The sequence below is a fragment of the Meriones unguiculatus genome, chromosome 2, assembly GCF_030254825.1.
Source record: "Meriones unguiculatus strain TT.TT164.6M chromosome 2, Bangor_MerUng_6.1, whole genome shotgun sequence".
Classification (NCBI taxonomy): domain Eukaryota; kingdom Metazoa; phylum Chordata; class Mammalia; order Rodentia; family Muridae; genus Meriones; species Meriones unguiculatus.
Window position 1 is genome coordinate 8,411,401 of NC_083350.1, and position 25,255 is coordinate 8,436,655.

Sequence of the window (25,255 nt, forward strand, 5' to 3'; positions counted from 1 at the left end):
ACATACAATGACCACCATTCAGCTAAAATCAAATACCTAATGGATCTGGGCTACATTGGTGGCTGGTGACTCGTGGTCCACCTCACAGTTTCACTGCAGCCTTGATTCTGAACTCCAAGTGCATACCATACAACACCAACAAGCATTGCCTGAAACACCCTGGCTTAGATTTAGGGACTGTTACAAGTTTGATGCACTGTGCACATACAACTTTTCTGGTCATATAGAAGTATAACACTTTGATTACAGTTAACAAAGAATTCTAATATTTTCTTAGTTGATGGTTGGCTTTAATTGTCAGCTTCACATAATGTGGAGTCATTTGGGAAGGGTAAATCAATGAGGAATTGTCTAGATTAGCTTGGTCTGTGGGGATGGCTGTGAAGGATTTTTTTTCTTAATTAGCCCATGTGTGGTCTACTCATGGATGGAAGGAAAAGAGAAAGAGAGCTAAGTACAAATGCACATGCATCAATTCACTGCAGCCTGCTCTTGACTGCGGATGTGACAGAACTATCTGCTTCAAGTTCCAACCACCTTGAGTTCCCTTCAGTGATAAACGGTAGCCTGGGACTCTGAGCTAAAAGAAACCCTTTCTCCCTCAGTGGCTGTTGTCAAGGCATTTTTATCACAATGACAGGAAATGAAATTAGCTTACTTACCATGACCCTCCTGGATACAGGTTATTGTGCCTCTGATGACACTGTTACAATATCTGATTTAAAAAAAAATAATTGCAGTGTGGGTTAATGGTTTGAGTTTCACTTTTAAAAGGATTAAATCTTGTTTTGAGATTTAGGGAGAATTTCTAAGGGTTTCTGAAATGGCTCTAAACATACCCCAACTATTTTGCACTGGTATTTTCACAAGGCAGAGTTCTCAACCTTGATGGTCCTCAAATCAAGGTGTCTGTCGAACATGAAGTCCAAGAAGATGTTCTACCTCCTTCAGTAGTAAATAAGCAGTTAAACTTAAGTCTTTATGTAGAAACAAACAAGTACATCTATCTAACTCATGTGTCAATGACCTCTCATTTTTAGTAAATGACAAAATTATATGTATAAAAAAGTTATAATTAATTATTGTATGATTTCTTCTCAGTAGACATCTGTATAGTTGTTTTAAGTGCCTATGTGCCCTGGAATTCAAAAAAATTCTTGGGCAAGATGGAGGTGTGTGTAGAAGGTTAAGAAACCCTGTTTCAGGAAATACCAGTTCCAGGGCATGGCAAGAATGAGACAGGCAGTGCCATGACTTTGTTAATCCATGGCATGGGCCTGCTCAAGATCGTAGCTTCCCTTTACCTTCCAGAACTTTCCATCAGCTGCTTCAGACTCAATTTAAAGCAACTCCAGGGCCAGGAGCCATCGCTCCCGCCTCAGTGCTGACCAGAAGGCAGACATTCTCTTTCTTCTACGTCCTAGAGGGAAGAACTGCACTGTAAGCACATTGACCTGAGGTGAAAATTAAGAGGGAGAAACATACTTAGCAAGTAAAGCCTTCCAAGATCATTTGAAACTCTCTATATGAATTGGGGTTAGTTTAAAAACATGTTCAAAAGCCTTGCATTTTTTTGTAGCAGGGCAAGTTGAAATAAGGAAAGGGAAGATTTTTCAGACAGAATTCAGAGGTCATTGATTCTTCTAGCATTCAAATTAATAAGCTAAGGTAATTCTTTCAGAAATAATATTTGCATTGCTTCAAATTATTTTAATTTCCAGCATCCTTGGAGTGCAGGTGATCATGGATTAGACCCTTCTCTACAGTGTCCTGGTGTGTAGTGACCCTGGCTAATAACTCCCTTTACAGTATAATCATCTAGATAACTTAGGTGATACTGCTTACAACACAGGCACTGCCTGACTGCTCTGGGTAGAACCTCCCAACCAGCCCCTTCTTGTAAAAGCACACTCTCTGTCTCAGAGACATTAAACTCTTCAAGAAATCCAGAGATCTGTTGCATAGCGCATGCTGGGCATTAAGGACTATGCTTGGTACAATGTCAGTGTCAACCACAAGCAAACACTCACCGAGATCTGCTTGCAAAGGGTGTGGTACTGAGGAACTCTAGCCCAATGTCAGGGTTTCACTAACATTCTAGCTCACTCCGGAATGCCCTCCTGCTTGATCTATTTCAACAGTGGATAAAGGAAAGAGCTATAATTTCCTGAAAGCATCTGGTACATAAAAACAGACATCTAATAAGCCACTCTTGCTATATATATACACTCTGCCACTTTCTGTTGTAGAACTGTATGAAAATGCTTTTGGAGGGGGTTCCTGAGGCTGGCCTACACTCAAGCTTACATGCCGGCAACCATCCGGGAGACACAGAGGCTGATGGCAGCCCTCCTCTCCCTGGGGCCGTCATCTGCAGGCTTAGGGTACTGAGCCAGAACACTGCCCACATCAGCTGCTGGATTAAGAACTGATGATGGGTGAAAGCATCAGAATGAAATAATACAAGCATGCAATACAAAAGGTTTCTCCAAGCCAGAAACAGAAAGCAGGCTTTAAGATATATATTTTGTGCTTTAAAATTTCTAACATGCAAATAAATAATTAGATTTTATTCCAGAAATCAGGCTGTTCATTGATCTGCCCCCATTTATTTGAGTATTTCCATAAAGAAGAGAAGCAGCAAATGACTGCCACCTCGCCAGGTCACAGTGTCCAGCAGTCAGCAGAAGTCTAAGAAGCAGACATCTGGAGCTATTGTCTGGCTGAGTGTATCTGGAGCATGGTGGCACCGATAGCCGACTGGCCTCAAAGGGACACAGCGCTGGCATGAGATGAGGACTGGGGGGTGTTGTTGTGTGTACCTCCTGGTGCCTTCATGCAGCATGACCCAGCGCGGGAGTGGACATGGAATATCTGCACATGGACATGACCACCAACCTTGCCACTAATTCTCTTCTCCATGCCTAGACCTAGAGACATCAAGCCCACAGCTGACTCGGAAGGTGGCAATCAGCTGTAGTGTCAGAACATGGCTTGGACACATCTTTTTGTTACTGAGGTCAGGGATATGGCATGAAAGCCCATGAGTTCCTGGTGATGGCTTTGGAAAGGTGAGCCTGTCCCATTTCCTGGCTCTACCTTAGTCCTGTGTGTTATTTTGAAAAGTCCCTCTTTTGTGTGTTCCTCTTCCAGTTCTGATTATTAGATAAAATTTCTGTCCCAACTTCACCAGGTCAGATGAGCACTGGTGTGTGTGTGTGTGAATTGCTTTCTTAGAGAAACAAGAAAATCAGTGAGCAAACAGAAAATGTAGTACTGTCGATTTATTTTCCCTTCGTTGGCTATGTTAACAAGCATTGCTTCAGTCCGACATAATTACTTAAAAGTGAAAAATTACCTATGACCTTGATAAGTTGTATTTTGACCTTGATGAAGGTATATTCCATAGAGGGGACACCCTGCTGTACAACCTCTGTTTTCAGGTGGGAAGTGCATTTTGTTATGAATGAAACACAGAAAAATCCAATGACTATAAAGTTCTGTGTCTGTAGCTCAGGGTCTCTAGACGGAGCTGTGGCTCTGCGGAGTTTGCTACTCAAATGAGGGACACTAGGAGCTCCTTTACACCGTGCAGCCCTTCACAATGGACAGCCCATTCTTAGCCGGTTTTTTCCCCCTCTCTTTTGCAGACCTGGGGACCACAAATAAAAGCATAGAAGTCAAAAGTGCTTTTCTGTTTTGTTGATGAAATGTCACAAGGGTAAACAAAACAATCTAAAGAGCTCACCTGAATTCTTTGCTTCCTTCCCAATATATGAAGAGGGTAGACAGGAACCTGCCAATGTCACTGTGGCATCGTCCCCCATCTGGAGTCAGCCTGCCCCCAAATTCTACCTTCCAGAAAACATTCCCTTTGCCTCCGTCTCTGCTACAATGGATCTCTTGGATATGTGCAGACAGCAGCTAGGATTCTACGCTGATCGCACAGGCATGGCTATACAAACAGTGATGAGGGGAGGATGCCTGTAACTTCATCCCCTCAGCTTCCTGCTCCTTTATTGCTGCTTCATTAAAAAAAAAATGCCATTAACAAAAGACCCTAAGTTCCCCCCTTGTAAAAGGCTAATAACATGTGTGTGAAACCTCCCTGTTTTCTGAATTTCCATCTACTATTTTGGTCCAGCACGATAGTCTAATCGTTTGCTGCTGGCCGAAAGATCTGCTCCCTATCAGTCAGAACGGCAGACTTCCAGGGACTTCTGAGAGCAAATGTTGCAGAACGCAACAGCAGCAGTGGCAGTGTTGCCACGTCACCTTGTTGATGAATGAGCCTGGGAACCCTGTGAGCCTGCAACGGCCCTGAACGGCAGCAACGCTGAAGGGATTCAATCAGGGTTCATTTCAACTCAAATCTTCAAAATTTGTTTCTAATGCATTTTTCTCTCTTCCCCCAAAACTCACCAAAAAGAAAATGTATTTGTAAAGATAAAGTAGTGCCAAAATCTGGTAACATGAAAATAATTTAATTGTGGGAAAAAGTACAGGATTGTAATCCAGTCCGTTTAGTTTCTTTTTTTTTTCCAGTGAAATATTTGGTTGTGCAGTTCTACTCTACAGCCTGTGTGTGTGTGTGTGTGTGTGTGTGTGTGTGTGTGTGTGTGTGTCTAGTTAAGTTTCTTAATGTTTAATTAGTCTCGATCTGATTTTTAATATCTTAAACCCTTTTCTAAGTAATCATCTGTGCTTCCTTCCTCCATGAGACAAAAAGGCAAATGGCTCCTGGTTTGCTTCAGTGGTTGAAAAGCAGGACTTGTTCTGTGGTTTCCAGTCTGAGCTGTGAGTCCAGTCTGAGCAGTTCTAGCTGGCCTCACTCAGTTTGTCTCTGCCTCTTTTCCCCCACATTTGTAGGTTATTAACTTGGAATTCATGCAGCTCAGAGTCATGGAAATGGTGAGAGTTTGTGCCATTTTGAGGTAGAAATAAATATAGGAAAGCAGATGCAGGGCTGCAGTCCTGGGTAGGGTACCCGGAGAGAGCCACACAGACGGGTGAGCTGCATGTGTGGGCGCAGCCGCTACTTAACAACCTGCCACTGTCTTCATTTTAAATTTTGATGCTTAAATTGATTTTAGAAGGCCAAAGAATGTGTTCTTCCTTTCTCATGCAGAGAACTAGGTCAGCCCTAAAAAATAAAGACAGACAAGAGTGGGGTAAGTTGCCTTTTCAAAGGGGAAGAAAGTTGCCTTCTGTCCCCACAGGACACGATGCAGGGGTATCTTTACAAAAAAGCAGAAGAGGGAAGCACAGAGCTGCCTGAGCACAGAGGCTCCAGCCTGCTGGGTTCTGCTCCAGAGCCTGGCACCTGCCCTGTACCCGCTCCTGACAGCTTGACAAGGCCTTGCTCTCCAGGGCTGCAAAAGCACCCCAGATCTCCACACCACACTGTATGTAAACTGAGGTGCATCTCCCTCGCCTGTCAGAACAATCCTGAAATCCCATTTTCCTTTAATAAAGTATAGTTTGGTCCTCCAGATGTATGCTTGAATAAGATGTCATACTCTGTTTCTGTCCCCAGTTGCACCCTGCTGATGGTGTTAGGCAGAGAGAAAATTACCTTATTGAAACATATTGCTGGGAGTGACTACGGTGCCAAATTTTGCATCGGTATTACACACATGACATATTCAGAGACCTTTGAGTAAGACTATGAATATCAAGTGATTGAAAAGATTATACAGGCTCGGGTCTCTTTCTTGGGGTATAAAAGGCTGTGGTTCTGATGAGTGTCTTTCAGATCAATACAATTATGTCATAAAAACATGTCACAAAATAGTTTACTTGCAGCCTTTACTCGCTCGCCCGCCTCCTCCTAGCTCAGTTTTCTGTATGGAATTATTTCTAGTGGCTGCGGCAGTCCTATGGGCTTGTATGTTTGCATTTTCTGATTTCCCATCACACACTTGAGCATTCTCCACGCTCTATGCATCCAGGAGTGTGCAAACCACACATATGGGATCATGGGAATTAGAGAGTTACGATTTCTAGAGCCTGATGCTCAGCTGAGGTGAAACTTGCCAGCCCTCTGCACCCCATAGGCACACAGAAATATGTCCATGTGCAGCTTGTTTAGGTGAGGAGAAGTGTAGAAATGGGAAAGGGTGGCAATTGGGGTACTGGTGTCTGGGGTAGAATCACTGCATTGTCCCAAGGGCCACCGTGCAGTCCCTCCTGCTGCCCTCTCCAGCTACAGTGCGGGCTCAGAGGCTTCCAAACAGAATAAAGTCAAGCTCAGGGAACATGTGGAAACGGAAGAGCAGAGATCGCACAATGGTTTTCTGACGAGCACTGGCTGAAATGCTTTTTCAAATGGTCCATATCAGACTGCAGCTGATTGTGTCCTGTGTCACTCAGTCCTGTGGGACAGTTCTTCATGGAAAGAGACACCTCAGCTAAAAAGTAAATACCTATACAGATCCTAGAGAAATTAGGGGACTGATTTTTTTTTTTAATTAAACAGAAACAAACTGACATTCTCTAACAGTTGCCCAGTTTCTTCCATGGTATTTGCATAGCCCACCCATGCAGTATTCATCCTGCTAACTGCCTGGGTGAGAACGGCCTCAGCAGACTGACCTCACAGCAACACCATTTTTCTAACTCCCCATTCTCTGAAAGTAGAAAGAGAGAAAACCTCTGGGACCAGAGGTCTCCTTGCTTTGAAAGCAGAATAAAGTTTCCTCTGATTGATGCCACTACCTCTTTCCTGAGCCTCTGTCTTCCCCATTGAACTTGGGCTTATTTCCGTCCTTGTTCTTGTATAGTCACAGGGCCCTACAGCTCTCTCAGAACCCCTTGCAGAAAGCAGAAGGAGGAGCCTGGTTCCCAAGACTAGGAACAGATGAGTGGAGCCTGATGCCAGCATCTCAGAACGCACAGCACTTCCTCAACTTCATACAGGCATAGTCTCAGGGGCAAAGCAGAACAGTGGTCCCTTGAGGAAAAGAGTCACAAAACAGCTTTGGACAACAGAGAAGTGTCTTATAAACACCACGTAACCATCCTCTTAGCATCCTTTGGAGGTTACTCCTGTTGCCTTTACAGCTTCTCCGGTCACTAAGCCCACCCCTACAGGGCTGAGTGAGCTGGAGGAGTCCTCCAACACTAGGCTGTTTTACACTTTCTCAAGCTGCCTTGCACCATCCCTAGGAGGCCTGACCCCAGGGGTTCCCTGCATGCAGCAAGTCACAACCTCTCCTTTGTCAATACAAGGTTTTGTGTGTCGTGGAGGAAGTTACAGAGGAGGCCAGCAGAGCACTACAACCCTGTTCACTCACCAGCAGAGTCTTCACACTTCATGGTGTGGAAAGCCACCCCACGGCAAACACAGGCCTTCTTAGTGTCTGCCCCACAGGACACAGCACTGTGTCCTTCCCACAGATTTGCTATTTCACTATGTTTGCTTTATGGGAGGGGCAGGCCTCTCCCTTGCTTCAATATTCAGGAGGAATGAATGCATTCTGTGGAGATTTTATGACATTAGTGCCTGCAAATACAATTCATCCTAGCATGTCCCCTCCCCCAAGCGAGTTTTTCTACCAGCCACACATTATATGGGGTCCAGCCAGAGATGGTATCTTGTTGCTGCTTCCTCCTCAGAGGGTGTTGGACAGGCTCCAGTGCCACATATCCAGGGTGGCAGTGTCTGTTCCCAGTGGAAACGGAGTTGGTCTAGGATGCAGCAGCCCCCATGACTTTCTAGGTACTCAATGTTCTTGTCTTCTTTACTTTTTCCCTGGTTTCAGCCAAATCCTGTGTTTATCACCATGTCATTAAACATTGCAGTGCAGTGTTTATCCAGCCATCTCCAGTATGTGATTCGCAATGGCCCCTCCCAGGGCCCAGCCATCTCTGCTAATGCCCACCTGTGCCTCTGCTTTTAAGTGGTGCCCACACTCATCTGGCCTCTCTACCAGGTCATAAATCATAGCTTTTGATGAGCCCCTCCCCTTAACCCCTCACTCATCCTGTAATGTGATTATAAAGATCCTAAGGCAGGCACCACCCCAACCTGAACAGCTCCAGCAACGCAGAAACACCACAGCATGCAGCAAGCGAGCTCCTGAGTTCTCTCCTTCTGCACTGTACTCTGAGCTAAGAGAGCAGTTCCCAGGCTCAGAAGGCAGGGGAACGGTGACCCGGGTGCCATGGGGGGGTGCACTGACCGTCAGCCTTGCTGGGTTGGGACTCCCATCTCATCAGAACTGCTGGGAAGGAAGCGGGAGGAGAGGAACCCAGGAGGGTGAGGATAGAAAGCTCCCCAGAGAACAACTCTGCCAGCATTCGAGATTGGCGACACAGAAATCCAGCCACCTTCAGGGGTAAATGTAATGTAAAGACAGAAACAGGCACAGTGCGCTGAAGGGTGCAGCAATTCTCCCAGTGAAAACAGTCCTGGAATCTAGTAGTCCTCCTCCCGTCCTCCCGCAAGCAGCTCTCTCCCTGAAAGAGAAAGGAAAGTTCAAGCGCCAGGGCCCTCACAGTGGGAGCCCGTCACATGGGCTCATCATGAAATTTTACTGCAAAATATCCTTTTTTTCTTATTTGAAAAGACAAATTATTAGCATTTTTAAACAATTTCAATATGTTTAATGGCTGAAAGTTAAGCTCCGAGTGTTCCGCTCCCTGAGTAAAGTAGCAGGTCTGTAAACAGGAATCTTAAGTTACCCCAAGAGTACACTCATTTTAAATTTTACTTGAAAGCGGGATGTACGTTTATTACAATTTCAAACAAAATGCTAATGCCATTAAACAAATGAGGTTTAGGCAAATTAACTGCATTTTAATATTCTGAAAGCCTATGATATAGGACATTGTGTTACGAAACATTGGCTAGAAGCATCGGCTGCAAGTGGGATTTTCATTGCAGTGAATCTCAGGAGAATATTTGTAATTAGTATCATTTGCCTAATACTTCAGGTTAATTAGAATATTTAATTGAATAGCTGTAATCTTCAGAGATGACTATATTATGATCAAATTAGCACCATCCCGACTCAGCCTGATCGCGGGGCGGCAGCCTGCCTTACTTCTGCTAGCTATTCAGCCCTCTGGAGCGTTCAGCAACATAAGAAAAAATCTGTTTCTTACACTTTTGAATTTTAATGATCCATTTGAACTCTGCCATCAACATTTAATTATTCCAGGAAAAAAAGAGCCCCAGCCCTGACTCCCATATGGCACGTTGGCAAACGTGCTTGCCCAGGGTGGCGCCTGCACCTCCCCAGCAGCTCAGAGGAGGATTTAGCGCAGCCTTGCCTCTGAATGCAAGGCCTATCCCTCACAGCGTTTGCAAATACAGACCAGACAAGGCTTCGAGGCTTCGGAGAAGGGGTTACTAGGATACTATTGAAGCGCCATTAGGAACAGATGAATTGAGTTTCAGAATGCTACAATGAGCTTAATCCTGTCCTTTCGACACTGGACACTGTATTGTGTTCAGAAGGCTCTGTGGAATCAGGTGGCCATGTGGTTAAGCCTCAGGAGCTAGAAACACATTTTTTTAGGACACGGGGCAGGGGTGAGGGCAATGTCTATACAAAAATCATCCTGGAACAGAGGGAGGGTCCTGACACTTAAGCAATGGGATTCGGTGTGCAGCTACCAGTAAAGGAATGTAAAAGAAGCTTACCCATGGATCATGGGGCCAAAATTCTGAGAGTTAAATGATCATTACCAAATAACCCAGAGCTGTGGAAAGACATTTAAGGACAACATGCCTGTAGATGGAAAGAGACCGTCTTAGTGTAGGAATTTCCTGGTGCTCAGGATGGAAGCATGGGAGGAAACAGCTATGTGCATCTAGGCAGTGGATTCCCAAGGCTGGAGCACGGAAGACCATTCCACACAGAGGCACACAGGCTCAGAAAGAAAGCACCTCCCATGTTGCCACGGCATCAGACATCAGTCATCCTTACATTCCATGCCTTGCTTATAGCATAAACACTAACTCTATTAATTCAGGGAGAATATATATTGTGGGAGGGAAGAAAGAAAGAAAGAAAGAAAGAAAGAAAGAAAGAAAGAAAGAAAGAAAGGAGTAGAATAAATTGCCATTTAACAAAGTATTTTTTTTTCCTAGACAATCATTTTCATCTCTGCAAGGACTGTGTATCTTTAGAAAACTCTGGAGGACCAGGCACCCACATAGGTACACACCTAAAATGTGTTTAAGTAAGTTTTTAAATCAGGAAACTATATTTCGCTTTGAAGTTAATTGACGAGCAGAAATAGATAATTGATGTTAGCCTCGCCAGTAAATAACAGGAGGCGAGCTCACCGTGATCAAATGCCACATCGAGACGTGTGTTTTGACTTTCAGCACAAGGGTTAAAATGGTATGCCGATAATTCAGAACACTGGCAAAACCAAGCCGGACTGTTTCAGGAGTGGCTGGCACTGGACTGGATCTGAGCAGCCTTGTTCACAAACACTGAATGACGTGTTTAGCCAAATTGTTCAGGATGTATTTCATGGATAATTGATATTATGAAAAGCAGCAATGGCTGTAAAACCTGGAATGTCTTCAGCCAAACAGGAAGAAGAGTGGCATATGGTGGTGGAGATCACCCGAGAATTAAATACTCTCAGTTTGCACTAAGGTGATGTGCCTCCTCCCGAGGGAGGAGATGAGAGAGAAAGCATTGCCGGGGAAGCAGACCTGCTTCTGGGGTCACTGCCTGTGTGGGTGTCTGCTGATGCAGACCGTTCACAGTGCAGAATTAAAGCAGTAGCTTCACCCACAATATTCTATTATCACCAATTTTATTTTCAAACCTCTTCCAAATAATGATTTAAAATACACTCTCCAGCAGCAGTTAAGAGCACCTTGAGAATTCATTTTACTGGGGAGCACGCTGCATAATTGAAGCTTTCGCACATGAAATCTTGAAAAATTGCTGAGCACAGAAATCCGTATATGTTGTGAGCTGGAATCTTGCCTTATCTATAAATCTGAGCCTAAAATTGTTTTGTGCAAAATCAGTTCTGCTTTCCGGGAGCTAGTATTCTATCTGTGATGATATATCAACTATCCATAGGTAGCTCTTTTCAAAAACATGCCTCCGCTCCCGGATTCACGAGCATCTGCCGGGGTGCATTTCATGCTCCGCTCCTCCCGGGTAGCAGGGCTGTGATGTACTGTCTTCTCAGTGGAGGTGCTCCCCACACATGCAAAATCCATCCAGAATTAAAAATCTGCTCCACTAATTGTGGAACAAATTTTCAGCAGCCCTCTTTGAGAATCCAGCCCTAAGTATTCTCCCATCTATTAAACAGATGGCAGATAAGATTGTAAACATATTTGCTTCATATTGAATAGATAGTTTCTGGCATAATACTAATTAACAAATTAAATGACTGACTTTCTGCATCACATTAGAGTTAAAACCACTTTGTAAGTTTGTCTTGGGTAGTTATTTACTTTGACAATAGCACACAGTGAAAAACTGTTAAATGTTTTCCCAGCAACATTATGCGTGGAATAGTTTTCTTTTTTTTTTAACTCCATATTTTATTATAATTCATTTGGCTTTCATTACAGTCACTCATTACAAAATGTATGTGCATTTAATCCATTTCCAAAGGCTGTGTATTTCCACACCCCGTTCGCTGCCATTGTCTCTGTTCTATGAGAGAATGCATGGAGCTAATCAGGCCTCTTTTCCTCTGGTTTCTCATATTTTAGGTGGGACCATTCAGGAAAGGGGAGTTGTGATGAAGAGTGTGACAGCCGAGCTGTGGAGAGCATTTCCACTGCGATCATTTAAAGAAGGGTGTGCTGTTCACTGTCTCTTCACTGCTCTTCACTGCCTAATGTGCTCTAACACCCTCCACCGTGCTGCTTAGAGCCTGGAGACCTCAGTTAGCCACAATTCATCCTGGGCTCCCTGAGCTTCCCTGTGAAATGGGAGCAAAATTCTCCCACCTTCTTACGAGGGGTATCTTCGCTACCTGATGTGAAACACATGGGAGGGAGCCCTGGGCAGTTCTCCTGAGAGGTCAGCAACTTTCTATTCCAGTGTCTCCAAACCCCAATTTTCCACACAAAGGAGCATTTGTTTAAGTGAAGAAATGACAAATCTGTGCATCTTCACAGACTTAGTCTATGTACCTCTATAGCAATGTATTTTGTGGAAAATGAATTTAGCCTCAATTTCACAAGCCTCCAGGCTCTTTACTGGAAGCATAGACTCCTTGTCTTTTCTCACTTGGTCTCCTTGTTTCTGTTCTCTATCCTTTTATAGTGAAAAACGAAAGCAGCCCTTTTCAGAAAGTCACTTGAATGATAGACGCTACAGTACTACCCAAACAGGTGGACAATGTGGGATGGTAATATTCAGATAGGATTTAGGTGAAGCAGTCTCACCCTTACCAAAAATCTTATGATTTCTGTTGGGTTGCGTATAGAACGCAGAGCCAGTTCAGTCCCTGTGTGGCTGCTTGGCCATGAGCTCCCCCCAGCAATGAAGTGTGTGTATCACCTATCAAAAGTAATTCCACCTGTGATGAGCACATGTTCCGAGGTCAGGAGCATGCTGGTCTCACATGCCAGCATTGTAAATACACAGACACAGATCCTGAAGAGTTAAATGGCTCAACTGGAAAAGCAAGCCCCAAATTAACTCAGTGCCCTAAATGTGTTCACATGTCTGAGTGGCTGCATTGCACGGGAGACTTCCTCATAAGCGCTCATATACATGTGCAGGTTTATGCTTTCATGCCTGTTATCTGTATGCTTCTGATAGCTCACATTTATGGGCATTTGAGTGCATCTAAAAGTAATTTCAGTGACATCTGAGTTTCCTTTTGTTTTTGTCGTTTTCCAGTTATGTTCAAAGCTGAAGCAGTTATTCAAAACAATATACATTTGGACATTATGAATACTTGGAATCTGATGGAAAAATATGATGGATGGAAAAAAAAACATAGTCTCCCATTTCTTATAGCTCTCCATGAAGTAGGACATGCTACATTGATTAGACAGTGAAGGATGGGAAGGTCAAATTAAGAAACCGGAACCTATGTACATGGTGAGGACAATCTTTGAAAGCAGCGGGTGGTGTTCTGAAAGTCAGTCTGTGGCCTAGACAGTGTCGGTTCCTCCTCAGCCCACTAACACTCTTGTGGTAATAGTACCTACCCTGTGGTGGAAAGCCAGCTCACTCTGCAACACCCAGGGTGCCGTATTCATCGGGTTCCTGTGGTGTTGAACTTGATGGAGACAATAACAGCTGCCTATTGCATGGTCAGCTGTGGTCTCATATGAAGTCACGCCTTTGAGAGTTACCAGGGTCTGTTTGTGTACGTCACAACACTCAAGTTCTCTGGTAAGACATGGACAGAATTTTGCTTTTCAAAGGTTTACTGCCAGCTGAAGTCACTCTAGCAGCTCCGAAGGATATTGAACGTACATATTGAAACGTACATTGCTACGTACATACAGAGCTTCATGTTAGTGAATGTGCTTATGGGACTAAATTAACTCACTGTTAAATCCAGCTTTTAATACATGGTGATGGAGTAACCTGTGAAGAGCTGTTGTTAGTTTCCCCTAGAGGGTAGAGAGCGAGGACAGACCAGCTTTCTGAAGATGTGCTCCAGCTCAGGCTCTGCCCCAGAGCAAAAGGATCTCCAGAGTCTTGGGCTTTCTTTTCAGAACCATTCAACCCATTCAATAAAGGGCCCAGTCACAGGGCTTCTGAGGCCCATTGCAAAGGCACCTTCTTTGTTTAAGCAAGTGGAAAAAGCTGTTTCCACACAGAGGGAACAAGAGGTTTGAGCGACAGGCACCAGTGTTTGCTGACACTGTGGACTTTTTGAATTTCTCCTGAGCATGACAGAAACAATTGTTTTAGGAAGCATATAAGTGCCTTAGGGTGAGAATCCACTTTCCATTTGTGTATAATACAGGAGAAAAGACGATTTCTACCAGTTAGCAGAGTCATTCTGTGTTAATCCATCACCCCTCCCTCAAAAAAAAATCTGCTAGATAGAGCCTCAATCCCTTTCCCATAATCAGGCAAAACTGCCACCTTGTTACATGTTCAGAGCAAATGCACACCAAAAAAGAAATCATTTTTACAAACAAGGAATTTTTTACATATAAACCATTCTTGATTAACTAGGCCAAACATCTATCTAAATTATCCATCTATCTATCTACCTATTCTGGTTAGTTTTTTGCCAACAGGAGCCAAAACAGGATCCTCTGGGAGAAGGGAACTTGAGAGGAGAAGACTGTTCTGTAGGCTAGTCTATGGGGGCATTGCCTTGATGCATGGGCAGGTCCAGCCCGCTGGCAGGTGGTGCTTGCTGTATAAGAATGCAGGCTGAGCAAGCCAGGAGGATCCAGCCAGTGAGCAGCGCCCCTTCACCGTCTCTGTTTCAGTTCCTGCCTCTAGGTTCTTTCCCTGAGCTGCTGCCCTGACTTGCCTTCATGATTAATACAGCTGTAAGTGAGAATAAATTTTCCCACCAGAGTTTGCTTTATGTCATGGTGCTTTGTCACAGCAATGGAAGCCAAACTAAGGCATGATTTATTTTTCTATTATCCATCTCTCTACCCATAACCTACTGGTCTATCATCCATCTACTCTTCCTTCCATCCTATCTATTTTATAGTTCATATTCCACATAATGGTGATGTCTGAATCTACATTATTTTGAATAACTGCTTCAGCTTTAAGTACCATGTGAAATAATAGGAAAAATCTTATGCTTTGAAAGATAAAAAATGTTTCAAAACTAAAGAAATAGTTTTGTATCCAACAAAATGTATAGATGCCTATAGCTATCTGGAGGCAGGCTGGGGCCAAGCTTCCCCTGGGGCTTCTGAGGGCACTGTCTGCAATAGGTTAATGAAGAAATCCCAGATACAACAGAGCTTTTAATAACAGGAAACCTAACACAAGTAATATTTTCAAATGATTCTGTGATGATTTGTGAAGAAAGCAATAAAAGCAAGATTGATAAATGAAATGAGAATTTCATTCTTTAACCAATATCCCTGTTTTTGTGAATGTGGTTTCTGGTTTCTTTGCTCCTCCCATGGTATGGCAGGTGTTTATAAGCTTATTAGATTTAAAAAAAATGATAACGAGGCAGATGACATACTACCTTTGGGGAAATAATTGACAGGTAATCAAAACTCCAAGGGAAAAAGCCAAGAAGGAAACGTCTGTCAAGTTAATAAGTCACTGTCTATTCTCAACACATCGCGCTTTCTTCCTGGCGTCAGGACGAGAACACCCACATCTTGGTTGGGGATGCAATTGATGGTGGCACCTGGGGTCAGAGGCACAGGCACAGGGCTCCTGATGCTTGAAGACACAGATTTTTCTCCACAGTCAGATCTCAAACGGGTGTCAAAAAAAAATGAGAATGAATATTTATAGGAAGACATGGAAAGACATAGTAGTTTTCTAACATTTCCCATCTTAGAGGAAATGACTGACTCTTATGAAAGCCAGAGAAAAACAAATCAAACATTTCATTTAATATGCTGGAAACTTTAAATAAGCTAAATACAAGTAAAATAAAAATTAAAAGCACAATTCACTGAAAGTTTAACAAATGAATATCTATAAAATGAGGTGTTTGCGTGGTGGCTGTCACAGCATAAAATACTATTTTTCTGAGTAGACTCATCCAGTGAACTAGACTCATTTTACTTTACTCCAAACTGGCTTTCAGCTTCAAGTGTGGACTCAGTACACTTCATCTTTAAGTTTCCTCTGGAACTTACTGAGTTCATAACACTTACATTCTGAAATAAACTCCATGAAACCCAAAGAGTGGAAGTGTGACTTTGTTTGTAGGAAGCAATGCGTGACTATCCACTCAACATAAACACAACTAAATCAATAAGGACCTCAGTCCCCTGCTGGAGCCAGGCTGGAGCCAAGGTTCCCAGGTGACCCTGGGGCTGCTGAAGACACAGTCTGCAATACACAGCAATTTGAAGAGGGACGTCAGACATGATGGCCTGGAAGCACGGCAGACAAGTGGGTGTTTGTGAGTGCAGGCAGGAGGGAAGGACTGTTAGAAACCTATGGCATCCATAGGTGTCTTTGGCCTCCCACTGCTATACTTCCATCTGAGAAGTCTGCCCTAAGCTGTCTGCCCTAAGCAAATGTCTCCACTCCATATCATCATGGCTCCCAAATGCCTTTTTCATCCTTTTTCTAACCCTGTCACCATTGCTAGGAAGGTGCTAGAGAAAGGTCTGGGCTTGGAACTGAGGGAGTTGAGGGCCACATCCTGAGTGTATATGGCCTTTTGCCCCTGTGTCTGCCATATAAGGGTTCTTTCCAGGCAGAGGTACTGGCATATATTTTCTTTATATCTTCTACCTCTGTATTCCATGTGTAAGTTATATAACTGTAACTATGGCAACATGCCCTCCATCGTCCATTTTCTTGAACTTATATTATCCAAATGAAGCTGGGGTCACTTTTTTAAAATGTAGGGGCCTAATATCATGTGGGACAGTTGGAATACAAATCCAGACCAGTCTGGCGATCTGACTGCAGCCACCACAGTTCCACACACCACCCTTGTGAGAGTATTTGGGTATTCAAGTGGAGATGTTTTGAAGTTCATTAAGGTGTTCAAAGCACTACTTTTATTTGGGATGGACACAAGTAAGATGCTCTTTGCTTTTCAGTGATGTAAGCAATGAGCATCTGAGCAAGGAAGGGGAAAAGACCGGAGAGTAAATGGGAGACGGTGGAACAGCAATTCCGGGGAATTCTCTCAGGACAGAGGACTAATATGTCCCTTTTCTTATGACTCTTTCCAGCTAAGCACTAGCTTCAGATTCCAATTCTCTTTATAGGATACCCTACAGTGAAATTCTAGCTAAAAGAGACATGCACTTCTCTACCATAAAACTCTGACTATATCTTTATAGAGAGCTAACTGCTGTTTTCTTCCCAGATGAAGATGTCAAAGAAAGGAAAAATAATAATTTGTTTCAAGTTATCAAACGTTGCTTCATGAGCAATAGTCTACTTTGAACACACTGAAATTTTGAAGGAAAAACACACAAATCATAGAACAAAAGGATCAAAGATACCAATGGAAGTAATGTCTCCTTGTGTGGGCTTGGGCTCCTCTGTATAAAAGGTGATAAAAGGCATCTTGGGGGAGGGGTGAAAGTTGAACTTGAAACTTTTGACTATGTGTGACTTGAAGTTTTTATAATGACTCCGTCACTTTATTCCCCCTGAATTCGTCCTGATTTAAAACAGCTGAAGAAATTCCCTGTTACATTAAATGCTCAGAAGCCAGTGGTCTATCTCTCGAACTGTCCATCAACAGTGGACATGTTGATGCTGGAAGGAGGGTCGGTGCATCTAGTTTAAGCATTTTGTTTGTAAAACTTTGAAGAATAGATTTTTTTTCTAAGTGTAAGTCATAGAGGAGTTGTTTATTTAATGACTAAATACATTTGAATTTGATGCTGTGACTTTTGATCATTTCAAATGTATTCAATTAGATCAAATCTCATGATTATCTGCTCTCCTATCTATGGATTCCTGATTGATCTTTCTATCATCCCATCTAGCTGGATAGACTTGAATTCACCTTTAATTTCAAGATTGAGTTTTAGTGTTTCTTTAAACTAGGTTATTGACACTGAAGTTAATATAGGGGTGTGTACCAATGTTGTCACAGGGTGAATTTGGCTTATAACCACTAGCTTCTAGATTTTGCCTATGGCTTCTTTTAAGGTTCATTTTATTTTATGTAGATATGTGTCTGTATCTGTGGGGGTTACATCATGTACATGTGTGCTGGTTATCAAGAAGGTCAAAGAAGGGCCTTGGATTCACTAGAGCTTGAGTTACAGGCAGTTGTGAGAGGCACCAAGTGAGCTCAGGGAGCTGAACTCTGGTACCTTGCAAAAGCAGCACGTGTTCCTAACTGCTGAGCCATCCAGACCCCCTGCCTGTGTGTTATCTACTATTCTGTAAGCAGAAAAAGAAAAAGAAAGCAGAATTCTGACTTCAATAAAAAGAAAAAGCAATTTACTAAAAAGGAAAGTCTTTTTCACCATCCCTTTCCTTACAGCCAAGTCTGTGGTCATCATGAATTTTATAATAACAGACAAAATGTGAACATCGATGACAGAGTCCTTTGCTTGCTGTTGACAATGAAAACACAAATCTCATGATAATGATGATGACCTTTCTAAGATACGAAGTATTCTAAGCAATGGCACACCCCAGACAGGTTGCAGCCACGGGACGCTTGCCTGTCACCAAGCCGCGTGTGGCACTCTGCTGCTGAAGTTGGAAGCTGGAAGCGCCACAGCGTATTTTGTGGGGAGAAGAGTATTGGATTTGGCTGTCAAAGGCATCTCAGTTTAAGAGTTGGACTTTCTGTGCAGTGGCTCACTGTCAGTCACACACAATCATTTGTCATGAAGCTTCTTTAGCAATGCAACTAACATGGTCAGTGACAAAATCTAGTATTTATAAGCAACTATTCTCCATTTGTATTATAATTTGTACAGAATGTTCAGAAATATTGAAGTTAAATATTGAATTAACTCTTTGCTTTAAAAGGTCAACTCAATGCAGTCTGCATTGTCTCTCAAGTCCTACCGCATCCCTGTGTGGACAAAGAACTCCAAAGGTTACCACTATAAAGCAACACAAAAGCCAGTCAAATTTTGAGACCTTAAATAATATACAAGCTTTATTTCTGGAACATCTTGACTTATGAATTCATTTTATAAGGCCTCTATTGCAATGACTTTTATAGTCTACATTCTGAACATTTTTTTTCTTTTAGTGCTGATGATCAAGCTCACGTCTTGTGCACTTTATGCAAGTACTCAGTCACTGAGCTCTACCTTTGCTTCCCAATGTGGTTTATTCTAAATGCATAAAAAAATGTGAAATTGGGGAAAGATGATTTCATATCATCTAAATTTGATGAATTTACAAGGAAACCAAATACAGATAATTTCATTTCAGGACTTACTCTATTTTATTCTCCTATTTTTTTTTTTTACTTCATCCTTGAATTGAAGAACACTTATAGAACTGAGAAATGGCAGAGGTCCAGATAAATGTACACTTAACCATAAAATAGACTCCAGGCCATTTACTATACAAAAGAGTCTATGAACCCAAATATTTTAGTTATTAAAGAAATACTTTACTACAATAAGAAAAACACATTTCTAGAAATAATTTCTTCAAACTTCAATCATGTCCACTTTGGTATTCGTGACATTCAACTTCTGAAGAATGATTGATTATGTTAAATGTTCAAAATTATAAAAAAAAGTTTTACAAACATGTCCACAGTCAGATGAGGAGTTGGATAGACAGACAGGTTCTTACTAGAAACTCACTCTATCCTGGGATCATATCACCATGTTGCTTACACCTAGTTATTGTAAAAATAATGCAGACAGAAAGCCTTAGCGTTTGTACATATATGCAGAATATGCTTCAAGATGTTTCATTTTTAGAGTAGCTTCTGAATAGAACTACATTATAGGTGGTTATTATAGATATATCTATAAAATTAAACTCAATTATAATTCAATAATCATTTTATTAATAATAATAATAATAAATTACCTTTTCTTTCACTCTGCTTAGATATCAAATTTCATAGTGATTCCACAGAGCTCAAATCCACCTTGAGGTCTCTGCAGAGTGGATGTATACATACATCTTAACTGTTGCTGCTTGGAGAAGCCATACCTCCATAGTTCTGATGCTCACTAGAACACTGAAGATGCAGAGACCAGATGACATGAGTCAAGAAAGTAATGTATTATTTCTAAGAATACCATAAACTTCAACTTTTCGTATTTTTTATGAAGCAATGAGGTATATAAAACAAACAAACAAACAAATAAATAAAAAAAAACAACCCACATTTTACATTTAAGAGCAAAGGATGAATAAGTAAAATTTTAAAGGACTTAATTGGCCACATGCAACTAACATGAAAGTTGAAAATCCTGAGTAATCCCAATTGCCCATTATTGTGGCTAATAATTTTAAAATACTGTAAATGAACTTTTGTGAGTGTCATACTTGTGTAAAGAATACTTCGATTGCACCTAAACCCCACTCCACCCCACCCCCACCAGACTCCCAGCCATGTCCTTCCCCAAATTTCATGTAACTCCCTCTCCCTTCCCTACCCCTATCTCTCTCTCTCTCACTATGGAACTCTGATGGACTATGAAATAACTGTGTAGATCAGACTGTCTTAGAACTTATTAGAGATCCACCTGCCACAGCCTCCTGAATGCTGTGATTTTCAGGCATGTGCCAGCATGTCCAGCATCTCCACCCAGTGAGTCTGTATGCACATGGGTATTAGAGCATCCACTGGAGCGTGGACTAACTTCTAGGGGCCACTTTCCTGAAGAAGACCACCTCTGTGTCTTCCAGCAGCCACTGACTGCTAAGTATCTCCTCAGTCAGAGATGATGAGACTTAATTCCCAACTTTGCTGAACTTGCAACCACTTAGGAGACATACATGTGTGTGTATGTGCATGTAAGGCTACTTCCAAGGAGGTGGAACAGGAAGACATGCCCACCCTGTGTGGTGGTTGTGCTATCTCTTTTTAGTTCCCAACAAAAGAAAAGGAAAAAGAGGAAGAAGCCAGGGTGGTGTCAGGAATCCTCCGTTTCCGGATCTTCCCAGATATGAGCAGGTAACCACTTATTCCAGAATCCATAGCCAAGTGAGCTGCTTCTTTCCCAGTACAACCCATTCCAGCCATGAGCCAAATAAGCCTGTCTTCCCTTAATTTGTCTTTTCCCTTAATTCGGTCACAGCAAGAAGAAAAGTAGCTAATGTTTCTGCTTGTAAAAAGTCAGAAGTGATGACTGCAGGTGAGGAATCTTGGAGGAGATGGAATGACAGGGTTAGAACCTCAGTGAAAGGGAAGTCCTGCCACAAACTGTACAGCAGACAGAGGGTACCTGAGCTGCAGAGAGCAACATTGTGTTCAGCTCTGCAGTGCTCAGCTCTTAGGTCCAACAGAAACTCAACTCCTGAGTTGTACTCTAAAATATCTGAAGCTAGTGTTGAGCAAAATCCAGCCAAAGCAGCAAAGAAGGCAAGAACCCAGTTCCAATGGGAAACAGTGCTGTCACCAGCAGCCTACCATGTTCTGAGTAAGTGCTGTTATTTATTTTCTGCAAAGCTGAGAACATGGTAAGAAATGAAAATACAAATGGGACAGTAAAAAAAAAAATTATCATGGGGATAAACAAAGAAATTACTAAACAGAGGAGTGCAATGCTCAGATACAACACTTCAGACCCTAGGCTTTATACAGCAGGAAAGTTGATCAACATATTGAAAAGACAGGAAAATGCAGAGCAGTCAATGTTCTCACAGCAAACTTTACTAAGAACAAGTTAAAGTTAGCTTGAAGAAAGAGCAATACAAACTGTCCAAATGAACACACAAGAAGACGAAGAAGGACAGAAAGCATCATGAAAAGCAGGATTGACAGCTTGAGGTCATATGACATCGCTCTAGGAGGAGGGAGTGGAGATGGTAGAAGAGACATTAGAAACCATTATTCTTGATGGATTTTTTTATACATCAGCGAAAGGAATCAGCTGCTGACTTAGATAGCCAGTAAAAAATAAAGTTAGTGTGAAGTACATCTGGGCATCTCATACTGAATCTACTTAAAAGTATTAATTTTTATAGTTTTAAAAAACCTATTTTAGCTGCTTTTTGAACTTTTGGCTAAGATAAGTTAATACATTTTATTATGCTTTATTTATTTAATTACTATACATATGGAGGAGGGTTGCAACAGCGAGACAGCAAGCATATCAGGTCAAAAGGTGACTCAGGTAACTCGTGGGAGTCAGTTCTTGCCTTCCATCAAGCGGCTTCCAAAGACTGAACGCAGTCTCCAGGCTTGGGAGCATCTACGCACTGAGCCACCTCACTGGCCCATACATTTAAACTCTCAAAAGCCAAACACACAAGAATGCAGAGAGGAAACTGTTTTACTGCGAGGGGAAAACATGGAAAAGAGGTCTCACTTGGCTTGACGAGTGACTAAAGGCAAAGAGCGACTTCCCAAAGCAGAGCTCCACATACAGTAACATGTACTTCAAAACTTCACCTTCTCTAGAAGTAAAATGAAAAGGGCTCATCTCCTGCAGGTCTGTGTTGGGCAAAGAAGTAACACAAAGCCTTCAGGCCAATAGGGAATTTACATGATCTGTAAGAAGCCTCAAACAGCATGAGAATTGTCACCATGCCAATTTTCCTTTTAGTTTCTTACTTTCTTAAAATTCATACCACTCTTCAAAACAAATTTATACTTCTATACTATGATTAAGGTCTGTATCAGTCTGAGGATAAAGGTCATCTGTGGAATTTCTTTTTAAAAAATTTTAGAACATCTGAATTTTTAAATCCTTCTTTGCAGGTTACCTAGATCATGTTTGAAAACTGTAGAAAGTTAGTAACTGCCACAGGGTGACGCCAAGTGTGGCACATGTCAATTTTCCACAGAGTCCTGCTTTGCGGGCTATCTGAATGCTCTGCTCTGGCTCCCTGCTCAAACTTGCTGGAATCATTCATGGCAGATTTTAATCCACAGGTTACTTTCTCCCCTATTTCTTCATAAACTCTTCAGCATTCTTACAGAATTTTTTATGGTCCTTAGAGCATTCTTCAGCTAGGGCAGCCTGGAGTGGGTGCTTGGGCTGGGGGTCATTCACCGGTGCTATGAGGAACTGGATTACTTGGTCAGTCCTGGTGGCTGGCTTCCAGTTTTCACCACTAATTACTGGCAAACAGACCTGCTCCTTCTCATTAATGTTAGGATGTGGATCTTTGTTTTAAATGTGATCTTGGGTGTTTTGAATGGATACTCTGCTGAAAAGTTTACTTCAATTCTGAGGGTCGAATACGGAGGATTGAAAGGAACAATGAGCCCTTGCCAAGTCAATAAATTAGCTTCATCAACTTAGATGTTACGGAAGTTTTTCATTCCACATTTGCAGATCTCAAGCTCCTTCATCAGCCTCCTTCTGGCTGCCATCTTGAATCTGGTGCTGCTGCTTTCCCAAAATGCATTGCTGCACCTGTGAAATTTTATGCTCTATAGCACAATCACAAGTTGATCGGGCAACAAAGAATAAAAGGTTCACCTTGCAATGTCCAGAAAAAGACAAAATTATATAAAGATGCTCAACTGAAAATTCAAAGTAAGAATTAAAATCAATTACCAATAGTACTAAGAAAACAGGAAACACAAAACAAACACAGAGATATACGGCACTGGGGGACGGCTTTAGGGTAGCCTACTCTTAATCTTAGCACCCTGGAGGTGGAGACAGAGGAGTGTAGGCTTGCTGGCAACCTAACCTACCCAGAATCTGTAAGGTTTTGGCTCAGGTGACAGCCTCTGCCTCTGTACACAGGTGAAGGTAAATTGAGGAAGATACCCAATATCAACCTCTGTGCTGACTAGTTTTAAGTCATCATGACACAGGCTAATGTCATTGGAGAGGGGAGAGCCTTAATTGAGAAAAATGCCTCCATAATATCAGGCTGTAGGCAAGCCTGTGGGCACTTTCTTAATTAGTGATTGATGGGGGAGGGTCTATACCATTGTGGGTGGTGCTGTCCTTGGGCTGGTGGTCCTGGGTTCTGTAAGAAATTAGGCTGAGCAAAGCAATGGGAAGCAAGCCAGCAAGAAACACCCTTCCATGGCCTCTGCATCAGCTCCTGCCTCCAGGTTCCTGCCCTGCTTGAGTTCCTGTTCTGACTTCCTTTGATAACGAACTGGGATGTGCAAGTATAACCCAAATAAACCCTTTCCTCCCCAACTTGCTTTGGTCATGGTGTTTCACAGCATAATGACTCTAACTAACACAACCTCTGTCCTGTGCACACATCAACACACACACATGCATATGTATGTATACTAATATACATACAAATATGCATGCATACTCCATATATATGCACATACAAAAATTTTATAGAAAATAGATGACACTAGTTGAAAACAAATATTAGTATGGCAAACTTAAACCAAGCTGCAAAATATTAAATGGGCAAACAAGCAAAAAAACCCACAATGAAAAGACAGGGAGACAGGTTGCTATCCACAAATGATCGTGAGTTTGGCTTGAGGGGAGAAGTAAAGAAGGTTCTGGGTTCCACAGAGGATGGCTGCCCAGCGGCCAGCCTTCCTGCCTGACTCTTGTACTCAAGTCAGGGAATGCGTCATGATCATTCAGTGTCTCTAACATATGTTATTAAAACTCCATAGTTAGCTCCGGCAATTATTTAGAATTTGAAGCTATGTATACTTATTTTCCTGGGAGGAAATCATGTAAACCTATAGGGTCATAGAGACAGCACAAAGTAAGCATACTAAAAATGAGCGACCTGCCTGACTCCAGAGTCTTGTCAGATCATGCACTCCTTAAGGCCTGCAGCTGCATAGACAGTTGTCTGGGCCTTGCCTATATGAAGAAGTTCCCCTCCTGGTGAGGGCACAGTCCTGTGGCTGTCATAGCAGTGAGCTGTATGAATGAGTAATTGCCAGATCTCATTTTAATATGTAGGAACTCAATCCAAGGAACAACATGGGAAAGGGGAGCTTTAATTTCACTGATCAATGGGGAATGTGGAAGAGGGAAAAACTGAGAGTCCCACACTGGTTGAAAATGACTGATGAGTGTTCAGGAATAAGTTCAGGCATGCACTGGTATTTTATGATCCGTTGGACAGAACGCTCCCTTCCTCCCCCATCATTATGTTCATATTTACCAGAAATGCAAAGAAGTCTAGAAATGCTTGGGCTGTGAAGATGGTGGTGGGTCAGGGGACATGCAGAAATGACTGTGAACCCAGCCCTGTTTTCTGTAGGATCCCAGTAATCAGAGCGCGAGAGTGCTTAGCAGATCTGGTTCAGGGCTGAGCTGGCTCTCTCATTGGTGATGAGAGAGGGATGAAGGAAAACACACAGGTCTCATTCTCACCTGCACTCCACCAGAGGCTGCTGGCACCACTGCAGGGCAATCACAATCTCTCTGGTCCAGCCTCAGACGCTTGGAGGGGAAACTTGCCTTTTGATATGGTTGAGGAAGAAGCCAATTGGGCAAGGTGACTGTGCTTGTTGGGACAGACAGGGACACCTGCCAGTGATTACCCCTGAGGCAGATGGGAAATCACACCTCAGATTTGCTAGAACACCCAAC

General features: G+C 42.5%; 1 pseudogene; it reads right to left on the bottom strand.

Annotated features, from left to right (window-relative positions):
• Positions 1 to 22,751: 22,751 nt before the first annotated feature.
• LOC110555953 (ubiquitin-conjugating enzyme E2 L3-like) lies at positions 22,752 to 23,082 on the bottom strand (annotated as a pseudogene).
• Positions 23,083 to 25,255: the final 2,173 nt, after the last annotated feature.